This window comes from Mus pahari, chromosome 21 (genome assembly GCF_900095145.1).
Source record: "Mus pahari chromosome 21, PAHARI_EIJ_v1.1, whole genome shotgun sequence".
NCBI classification, from domain to species: domain Eukaryota; kingdom Metazoa; phylum Chordata; class Mammalia; order Rodentia; family Muridae; genus Mus; species Mus pahari.
The window spans coordinates 54,569,578-54,580,894 of NC_034610.1; the positions used below are offsets into that span (position 1 = coordinate 54,569,578).

General features: G+C 39.4%; 1 protein-coding gene and 1 pseudogene across 3 annotated transcripts in view; one reads left to right on the forward strand and one right to left on the reverse strand.

The window, feature by feature from the left end:
* The window catches only part of Nkain2 (sodium/potassium transporting ATPase interacting 2), a 1,076,406-nt gene that overhangs the window by 552,922 nt on the left and 512,167 nt on the right, over positions 1-11,317 (reverse strand). The window lies entirely within an intron of this gene.
* Positions 9,658-10,890, forward strand: LOC110337928 (annotated as a pseudogene).

An 11,317-nucleotide genomic window follows, 5' to 3' on the forward strand; every position in this document is an offset into this window, starting at 1 on the left:
AAAAAAAAAAAAGAAAATGGCTTACAATTTCAAGCTTTTAAACTCATTTTGAGGTATAGGTACATTAATTTTATATTCAAAATTTTAATCAATTGTATTAATACATAGATAATAATATGGCATATACAAATATACTAATAGCATACTATCTAGGAATTGCATAAGATTATTTGAATTATATTTTAGAAAGACATCTCACAATTATAGGAGTCTTGAGCTTAAATCCAAACTGCATGAGGAATATATAGACAATTTGGTAAAATTTAGCATGTAAAATTTGATATTTTTTAATTAATATTTTTGGATGGATGCAAAGAAATATTGTTATTTTTCTTGATAAGTATAACTTTTCTGTATAACGAGTCTTAACTATAGTGCCTGTGGGCTTGTCCAGCAACAGTGACAGTAATAAACAGAGTTTTACTTCTGGGTTAGGCCCTCAGACAGTCAATCATTTTTATTGGAAATAATGACAGTAGAGAGGCGTGAACCACAAGGATTAGCACTGGGAACCACTATATGTATCATTCTAGGAAAGATTTCTTTAAAATGACATATTTATAATTTCTTAAAGAATATATTTTATGAAAAGCCATTAGTCCCTTAATGGCCATCAGATGACAAACCAGGAAGAAAGGAACCATTTGATCAAATGTGTTTTTGGACAATGGAAACCTTAAAAATATGCTAAAATTACATAAAATGTGTTAATCCACATCTATATCTATGTATAGTAGAAAATTCCCTAAGTAGTTTCTAACATTTATTAAGGAAAAGAAACCCATGGGAATGACCTGTATATTGGTAATGGATAATTAGATTTTCAACATATTCTAGTGACTTTCAATCTTCAGGTATTTTTAAAAGCTACTGTAGGGCTAAAATTACTTACTCACATATTATGCAATTCATAGATAAGAAGCTTAATAACGATTCTTTTCTTAAATTTTGTCTTCCTAATTAAGGTTAGTTTTTGACTTAGTCCAAAATGAATGAGAAATCGTGTTTTAAAATTTCGCCTAGAAATAGTTGTTATATGTTCATATTACTACCAAGCAATTTGCACACTTATCCCATATGTTCAGAGTACTCTCTCACTGGTGTTATGATTTTGCTTGGTTACTTACATAGGATATTTATTTCTGATCTTTGCTTATATATAAAAATTTCAGCTCATGTCTTACAAATTCATGAACACAAAACATTTTTTTCTTATTCTTTAATCTTTTTACACTCCTGACCTTATGCCCCTCCTTGTCCACCCTCCAACTTCAAAATCCCACACCTCCCACCCCAATCTCCAAGAGGATGTCCCCAAATCCCCCTTACTCCACCAGACCTCCCCACTCCCTAGGACCCCAAGTCTCTCGAGAGTTAGGTGCATCTTCTCTGACTGAGTCCAGATCCGTCAGTCCTTTTTACTTTATCTATTGCAGGGCTCATATCACCTAGTGTATGCTGCCTGGTTGGTGGCTCAGTGTCTGAGAGATCTCAGGGGTCCAGGTTAGCTTAGACTGCTGGTCTTCCTATGGGGTTGCTCTCCTCCTCAGCTTCTTCCAGCTTTTCCCTAATTCAACCAGTGGGAGCAGCAGCTTCTATCCATTACTTGGGTATAAATATCTACATCTGACTCTTTCAGCTGCTTGGTGGGTCTTTTGGAGGATGGTCATGATAGGCCCCTTTTGATGAATACACCATATCATCAGTAATAGTGTTAGGCCCTGGGCCTCCCCTTGAGCTAGATCCCAATTTGGGCCTGTCACTGGACCTCCTTTTCCTCAGGCTTTTCTCCATTTTTGTCCCTGCAGTTCTTTCAGACAGGAACAAATCTGGGTCAGAGGTTTTGACTGTAGGATGGCAACCCCAACCCTCACTTGATGCCCTGTTTTTCTGCTGGAGGTGGGCTCTTCAATTTTTCTCTCCCCACTGTAGAGCATTTCATCTAAGGCCCCTCCTTTTGAGCCTGGAAAGTCTCATACCTCCCAGGTGTCTGGTATATTCTAAAGGGTTCCCCCCAACCTCCTGAGGTTTCCTGTTTCCACACTTTCTGCTGGCCCTCAGGGCTTCATTCCTATTGCCCTCACTTAATACCTGATCATGTTCCCGTCATTTCCTCTCTGTCACCGTTCCCACCCAGTTACCCCCCCCCTCCTGTGATTGCTTTCTTCTACTTGCCAAGAGAGATTGAGGCATCCTTACTTGGGACCTTCAGCTTGTTAGCCTTAATAGCTAGGTAATATAAATATTAGAGAAATTTTATTTGAACAAATTTTAAAATGATGTGTCTTGCCTGTATAGTTGCCACATCAATACTGTCATCTTCATATGGAAAGTATTTTTCTTCATAATAGAGCCTATTCAAAAAATAACTAAGAAAAAATAAACAAATGTTTAAATAATATATCTCTACACTCAAATAAGTGTTTGGGAGATTCGGAACTCTTTCATCAGCTTTCAGCACTCAGACTTTACTGCAGTTTGGGGTGTAAGCAATATTTTAGGATAACCAACATTGTTTCCTTTCCTTGCCAGAAGTATTTCCTGTTGGCAAATCACAGCCAAATTATTTCACCACAGTTATCTGTGGTCACAGTAAGGTATCTTGTCCCAGGTTATGGATTCCTCCAAGGAGTCTCATCTCTTACTGATTTTTGTTGAGGTATAATTTCCTTAGGTTTGCTCCCAGTCCTGGAAAGATTGCCTGGCCTCAGAACTCCATGTGAAATTCACTGAGGCTTTTATTGCTTTTGACTTGCAATTTATCCTCCCATGAATGATCTTGCTTCCCCAATCCTTTACAGTTGTTGTTCCTGGGAACACTCTAATAAATTGCCTACACACAAATCTCTATCTCAAAGTCTATTTCGAGAGGAATACAACTTATAACCACCTAAATTAGGAGTCGTCTTAGGTAGACATTGGATGTAGATTATGTCTTGGCTGGCAATAAAGATCTTGTCACTTAAAATAGATGCCACCATGATAGTTTGGGAATGGTAAAACATTGAAACTTGACATTTTTACTGGGTTGAACTAAGATGACTCATTTAGACATAACTAATGATGAACCTGTCAACCAACGAGCAATAATGAACTCCTAATAGAAAGTTTGACTGAGAAAACTAATAGCCAGTGAGTAACATGACATATTAGTCCCTTTCTACTAAGAAGTAGACTCATCCAGAACAAGGTGAATCATTCTGAATGAATTTCTGTTTATTATATATGTTGGGGAAAAATACTCCACTAACAGAAGGCCTAAAGAATAGTCTACAGTACAAGAACTTGATAAACCCAAGAGACTATTGAAGATTGCATGGTTAACTTGAAGAGGGTATATGTGAAGAATCTTCTTCCCTTTGATATGTGGAAAATTGCCTGCATATATGGCTAGTACATGGTGTTTAATTCTTTGTTGGTGGAATACCTAGATGCACAATGGAAGAGCAGAGGAGAGTACTTCTATTGTTGTATACTTAGACAATTTTGATTCTATTTATAATCCAGTTTTTGAAGATCTAGAATTTCTAGGTTCCTGCTGAGAACTTGTTCCCTAGATAATAATGCAAAATTTTTACTAAGTTTACTTCATGACTGTTACTAATAACATTATACTCTTTGACCCAAGATACAGGAAGAGGAGAAAAGTGACCCTTCCCTGACAAGAATACCACTGACCATCATTGAATTAAGAAAATAATAAAGTTGACAACAGGTTGAAACATGGGGCTTCTCTTGACTATTTTCTAATCTGTCATTCTAGAAAATAAAGTGCAAGTTTGATAGAAGAAATCTAGTGTCCTTATCTTAGTTATTATTTTGTAGCTGTGACAAAGAATGCTGACATAAACAACTTAAGAAAGGAAGGTTTTATTTGGATTATAGTCTCACAGTATAGTGCATAATGTGAGGTTGGGTGGATTACTACAGCAGCAGTATGAAGGAACTGGTCCTGTTACCCACCATCATGAGGCAGAGGGAGATGAATGTCTTGTTAGCTCACTTTTGCCATTTCATTCAGACAAGATACCAGACAATGAAATATTTCTACCCATAAATGGAGGTCTTGTTCTACACAATCAATATCAAATACTACTGTTCTGGAATACAGAAAGAATTGAGAGGACATGGTTGAAGTGATATACATCAGTGGGTGCTCTGAGACCTACTGCAGAATAAAGTTTATATTTTTCAAAACAGCACCCAATATTCATCATGTAAATGAAGCAAAAGATAAATGTGCCATGGTTAGTTATGAATGAAGAAACAAGAACTTTTAGGTGTGTTATTCAAATTTCCCAAGTGGGACTAAATTATCATTATTTTAATGTAATGCAAGGAATAAGTATGGGTTCAGTCCAAAGGGCACACATGGTTAACATCCTAGAGTATCCACTATAGTCTGAGTTATGTAATGGTCCTCATCTTTGAAATATCTATTTTCTATCTTCAAGTAATATTGAGAAATGTTTATTCTGAATGTTTTGACTTTTTTTTTTTCATTTTCTCTGAAAGTATTATACCTTGATGGACAATAACAATTGGTTCATGCAAGGTCACAAGTCTTATCTTAGTATAACCTATGTCCAATGTCAAGTCCATGAAGGAAAAAAAAACATTCCCAATATGCCATTAATTCTTAATATATTTATAAAATGCAAATTATACCATAGTCTAGATCAACCCATATCATATTTATTGTACTGTTTTACAGTTCATTATTTATCTGACTAGAGTCTTGTCACTGAGAACACACTTCAGTAAACATCCTATATTAATCTTCATCTTAGAATCTACATCCCAATGACACATCTACATGTATACTATAGATTTCAGCAAAGAGAAAGATGGTGAATTTTCCCAGTAAAAATGAGGCTCAATAAATAACTTTGGCATAATTAAATTTTGTATAAACTGAAATCTTTAAAGAACCAGAAGAAATAAGGCAGTACAAGACTTGGTTACATGTGAAAATAGGATCAATATGTGAAACACATAAATGGTATAAAACATTATATGTTTATAAAAATGACATAGTATATTACCCTTTCAAAGAGTATATAAACACAAAACTGTAGCCATATAATCATACCATCTGTACTATATCCCCGGTAACTTTGGCATCTGGAAAGTAGCATAGGCATACTGTTCGAAAACACTCTAATTATGATTTTAATTTTGCATCTTCAGCGGGGTCTTTTCTTTCATATCCACTGTTTTATACTTACCTTGTTGCATGCCCCACTATACTCACCAGTAAAATCATATCATGTCCTACACTAATTTAAAGGTTAAAATATTGGACTTTATAAATTACTCAGGATTTTATAGTCTTGAATATTTCTAGCTTTTTGTTTTTAAAACAAATAATAAGGACACTCCAAATAATTCAATAAATTACTTTATATTTCTTTTTTATTCTAAACACATTTCTCTCCTGAATGTAAAGAATCTAACAATAATATTGTTATTTGTGAGTGAATCTGAATATATATATGCTTCATTTCTAGACATGCTCTTTATTTCTGTTGCATTATAACTCTGAGTTTAACTAAGAGTGAATCTTTTGGTATCTACCAATAATAAATATCATTTATTCGTTGTTTAAATGTACTAAATACTACTTTAAATATTTTATGTGATTGCTTCACTTAATCTTCAATACTATTAAATAAGTACCATTATTTTCATATAAAAATGAATAAGTATACATAAGACTGTCATGTTTGCTATCCCACTATACTCAAAACTATACTAGATGTCTTAGTGACCAAGGGAAATATGAAAAAACTAAAGCTTTAGAGGAAACTAAACTTGGTTGCTCATAGATAGAATGGTTATTTACATGAGAATTGGCAAATGGCTGAGTAGAATTAGAGTTCAATAAAGAATAATATCTAATAAAATAATAATAAACATGATCTATGTACACAGGAAATATTAGAAATCATTTTTAAAAATCTGAAATTTCTGTCTTACCCTTTACAGGCAGCTGGCCATCTTGTAAATGTACACATAGCAACTTCAGAAACAAAGCCTGAAAGTGGTATATGTAGCTTATTTAGGTGAGATTGTATACTAAGAACCATAGTATATCCATATCCAAATATGGACATATTTCATCAAACTACTAAGAGGTCTGAAGAGTCTTCTGAAGAATTGCTTGAGATTCACCACTACCAAGTCACATGTGACTCATTCCTAGAAGGTGAGAACTTCATGTAGGTAGGAATTCTGGGCCTTGGTCTCCAGCAAAGACTAACAATAAGGTGTAAAGATTGAACAAGACTAGATAAAGAGAATGAGAGACATGGCAAAGATTATATGTGCTTTCCTGGTAAGATTGTGCAAGGTACCTGAAAAAAAAAAATGTCCAACATCCTTAGTCATCAGGTAAATGCAAATCAAAACAACCCCGAGATTCCTATCTCACACCAGTCAGAAGGACTAAAATCAAAAACTCAGGTGACAACAGATTCTGGTGAGGATGTGGAGAAAGAAGGACACTCCTCCATTGTTCATGGTATTGCAAGCTAGAACATCAATTCTGGAAATCAGTTTGGCATTTCCTCGGAAAATTAAACATAGTATTACCTGAGGACCTAGCTATACCACACCTGAGCATATATCCAAAAGATGCTTCAACATATAACAAGGAGACATGCTCCACTATGTTCAGAGCAGCCTTATTTATAATAGCCAGAAGCTGGAAAGAACCCAGATGTCCTTTAACAGAGGAATGGATACAGAAAATGTGGTACATTTACACAATGGAGTACTACTCAGCTATTAAAAACAATGATTTCATGAAATTCTTAGGCAAATTGATGGAACTAGAAAACATCATCCTGAGTGAGGTAACCCAATCACAAAAGAACACACATGGTCTGTACTCACTGATAAGTGGATATTAGCCGCAAAGCTCAGAATACCAAAGATACAATCCACAAACCACATGAAACTCAAGAAGAAGGAAGACCAATGTGTGGATACTTTGATCTTTCTTAGAAGGGGGAACAAAACACCCATGGAATGAGTTACAGAGACAAAGTTTGGAGCAGAGCATTCATTTGAAGGAATGACCATCCATTGACTGCCCAACCTGGGGATCCATCCCATATACAATCACAAAACCCAGACACTATTGTGGATACCAACAAGTGCTTGCTGACAGGAGCCTGATATAGCTGTCTCCTGAGAGTCTCTGACAGTGCTTGATAAATAGAAAAGTGGGTGCTCACAGCCAGCTATTGGATGGAACACAGGGTCCCCAATGGAGGAGCTAGAGAAAGTACCCAAGGAGCTGAAGGGGTTTACAGCCCCATAGAAGAAACAACAATATGAACTAACTAGTACCCCCAGAGCTCCCATGGACTAAACCACCAACCAAAGAAACTCATGTCTTCAGCTGCATATGTAGCAGAGGATGACCTAGTCAGGCACCAATGGGAGGAGAGGCCCTTGGTCCTGTGAAGGCTCTATGCCCTAGTGTAGGGGAATGCCAGGGCCATTAAAGGGGAGTGAGTGGTTTGGTGAGCAGAGGGAGGGGGAAGGCAATAGGGGAAAGGGGATTTCAGAGGGCAAACCAGGAAAGGGGATAAAATGTCCAAAAAATTTGAAAAAAAAATTTAGAGTCATTTATGTATACTATTATATCACTTGCAAATTATGATACTTTGACATCTTTATTTCCAATATGGTTGAGATTCCATTTTATAGCAGTCAGAATGACTGAGTTCAATAACACAAGAGATGAAGTGGAACAATGCCAATACCCCTCCATTGCTGGTGGGTGTGCAAACTTGTATAACCACTTTGGAAATCAATGTGGTGGTTCCTCAGAAAGTTAAGAAATCTATCTACCTTAAGATCCAGCTACACCATTCATTGGCATATATGCTAAGAATGCTTCATCTTACCACAAGGATACTTGCTCCTCAATGTTTATTACATATTTATTCATAATAGCCAGAAACTGGAAATAAGATAGATGGATTTTTTAAAAAGACACATTATATGAACACAATGGAATTTTCCTTAGCTGTTAAAAAAATGACATAAAGTTTGTAGACAAATGCATGGAAAAAGAAAAAAAAAATCAGCCTGAGGTAATCCATACCCAAAGAGACAAATATGATACACATTTACTTATACATAAATGTTACCTATTAAGAAATTGATCAGGAGAGGTGGGGTATACAGATGTGGTCTGGGTGAAAGCGGTGACCTTCCTGGAGAGAGGAAGCATAATAGATTTTATAAGCAGACTGGGGAGAAGAAATGCTGGAATTGGGGGGGTGCATTTGAAAGGTGTTGTGGAAGCATAGTGCAATGAAAATTTCTGAAACCTATGAAGGTGATCCTAATGAGGACTCCTAATAATGGGGGATATGGAGCTTCAACTGGCCATCTCTTATAGCTTCCAGTGAGTTTTTGGATGAGGGTGTCCCAGAGAACCTCCCATAAACCCAGTTTCCCTCTATTTAACACAGAGACCTAGGGTAAAACCAAACACTATTGGTTCAAATATTATATCAATACAATGACTCAGAATGGTATTGTGTTATACCAATAGATCATTACTTTATCCAGTCATCATTAGCAGATGGGAACAGCTATATATTGCCATAGTCAGACAGTACATGGAAAAATGTCTAAGGTCTCCATCAAATCTCTCCCCTCAGAGCCCAGGTAAAATAAAAGGTAGTATAGAAGAGGGCAGACAGGTTGTAAGAGCCAGCAGAGATGGAGGACACCAGGAAAACAAGGCCATCTGAATCAACTAAACAACAAACTCACTGGTACTGAAGCAGGTAGAACAGAGCCTATGTGGGTCTGTAACCAGTCCTCTGCTTCATATTCTAGCTATTAGTTTAGTATTTTTATGAGATTCCTGAATGTCAGAAAAAGTGGGTGTCTGGCTCTGTTGTTCTTGGGATACTTTTACACCTGTTGGGTTGTCATGTCCAACTTTGATATGACCATTTTGGCTTCATCATATTATATTTTATCTTGCCATGCTTGTCTGTTCCTTTCCAATGAGAGCCAGAAAGGGAATAGATCTGGAGGGAAGGGGAGGGGAGGGGAAGGGAGGGGAAGGGAGGGGAGGGGAGATATAGAATAACTGGGTAGAGGGAGGGAAAATTATAATCAGATTATACTGTATGAGAAAAATCTATTTTCTTTTTTTTTAAAGCTTTGTAGAATGCTTTTATTAATAAAACATGTATTACTCACTATAGGTTTGAATATTTACATTGAGTTGGGAGCAGTGACCCCAGAGCTCGTGTTTCTAACTGCATATGTAGCAGAAGATGGCCTAGTCGTCCATCATTGGGAAGAGAGGCCCCTTGGTCTTGCAAACTTTATTTGGCCCAGTACAGGGGAAGGCCAGGGCCAAGAAGTAGGAGTGGGTGGGTAGGGGAGCAGGGTGGGGGGAGGGTATAGGGGACTTTCAGGATAGCATTTGAAATGTAATTGAAGAAAATACCTAATAAAAAAATTGGAAAAAGTTAATTGAAAAAAAAAATAAAAAGAGCCGCCCCAGGGTAAGATGGCAGCGCCCGGTCCTTGGTCCTTGCCACACAAACTTCCGCCTTGCCGGGAGCCCCGCGGCCGGTGGTTGCGCTCTTAGGAGGTGAGGTTGTGACAGGAACCATGTCGGAAGGAAACGCCGCGGGCGAGCCCAGCAATCCTGGAGGGCCGCGACCCCTTCTCTCTGGGGGCCTGGTGGCCCGCACCCCTGCTTACGCCGGGTCGCCTTCCCTCCATCCGCTCCCGGGACCTCACCCTTGGCAGAGTCAAGAAGAAAACCTTCACCCCAAATATCATCAGTCGGAAGATCAAAGAAGAGCCAAAAGAAGAAGTAACTACGAAGAAGGAAAAGCGTGAACAGGACAGGGGCCGCCAGCGTGAGGGTCACGGACAGGGGCGTGGCCGCCCGGAAGTGATCCAGTCCCATTCTATCTTTGAGCAGGGTCCAGCAGAAATGATGAAAAAAAAGGGGGGGGGGGACTGGGATAAGACTGTGGATATGTCCGACATGGAACCCTCTCATATCACCAACATCAAAAAAGAGAAGAGAGAAACAGATGAAGAGACCAAGCAGATCCTGCGCCATGCTCGAGAAGGATGACTTCATCGATGACCTGGGGCTAAAGAATGACACACGGAACATGCCAGTGCAGCTGCCACTGGCTCTTTCGGGGTGGCTTTTTAAGGAGGAGAGTGAAGAGCCAGAGGCTAAGCCTTTTTCGGCTGGCCCCAAGGAAGAAGACATGAAGGTGGACGTTCCTGCCATAAAAGTGAAAGAGGAGCCACGGGATGAGGAAGAGGAGGCCAAGGTGAAAGCCCCTCCAAGAGCATCCCGGAAGACCCCTGGCCTCCCAAAGGACATGTCGGTGGCAGAGCTGCTCAGGGAGTTGAGCCTCNTGAAGGATGAGGAGCTGCTGTTCCTGCAGCTGCCTGACACCCTCCCCGGGCAGCCGCCCACTCAGGACATCAAGCCTGTCAAGACAGAGGTGCAGGGCGAGGATGGACAGATGGTAGTCATAAAGCAGGAAAGAGACCGGGAAGCCAGGCTAGCAGAGAATGTTTGTACCTTGGCTGACCTGACAGAGGGTCAAGTGGGCAAACTGCTCATTCGTAAATCAGGGAAGGTGCAGCTCCTCCTGGGCAAGGTGTCTCTGGATGTGACCATGGGAACAACCAGTTCTTTCCTGCAGGAACTGGTGTCTGTGGGCCTTGGAGACAGCGGGACAGGAGAGATGACAGTCCTGGGACATGTGAAGCACAAACTTGTATGTTCTCCTGATTTTGAATCTCTCTTGGATCACAAACACCGGTGAAATGGACAGATGGAGGAGGACGGTGACTGTGCCCATGACCACACATGTTCTCATATACATGCAACCCAGAAGGGGCCTCTTTAGCCCACCCATTGCAGCCTTTGATGGCTGTAGTCCCAGTTCCCCCCTCCTCCTCGCTAGGGCCGTGCTGCCCCTCACTCTAGCTGTGAATGGGACCTCACACAGCACGGGCGTGGAATGTGCATCCTCACCTCTGGGAACATGACCCTGCTATTTATTTTTTATTTATGTCTTAATCCTCAACTGATTGCATTCTCCCAGAGTAGGATGGGGCAGGCTTCTTTTTGGGGAGCCATGGGCTACAGGGAGAGGAAAGGAAGGGGCTCAGGCGGGTAAGAAAGAACAGGGATGGGATGAAACTCGAGACTTAAAACTCAGTCCCAGCTCCCTGGTTCCTAGCTCTGTGTCCTTAAACTACCTAACTTTTCTGAGCCTCATATTCCTCACCC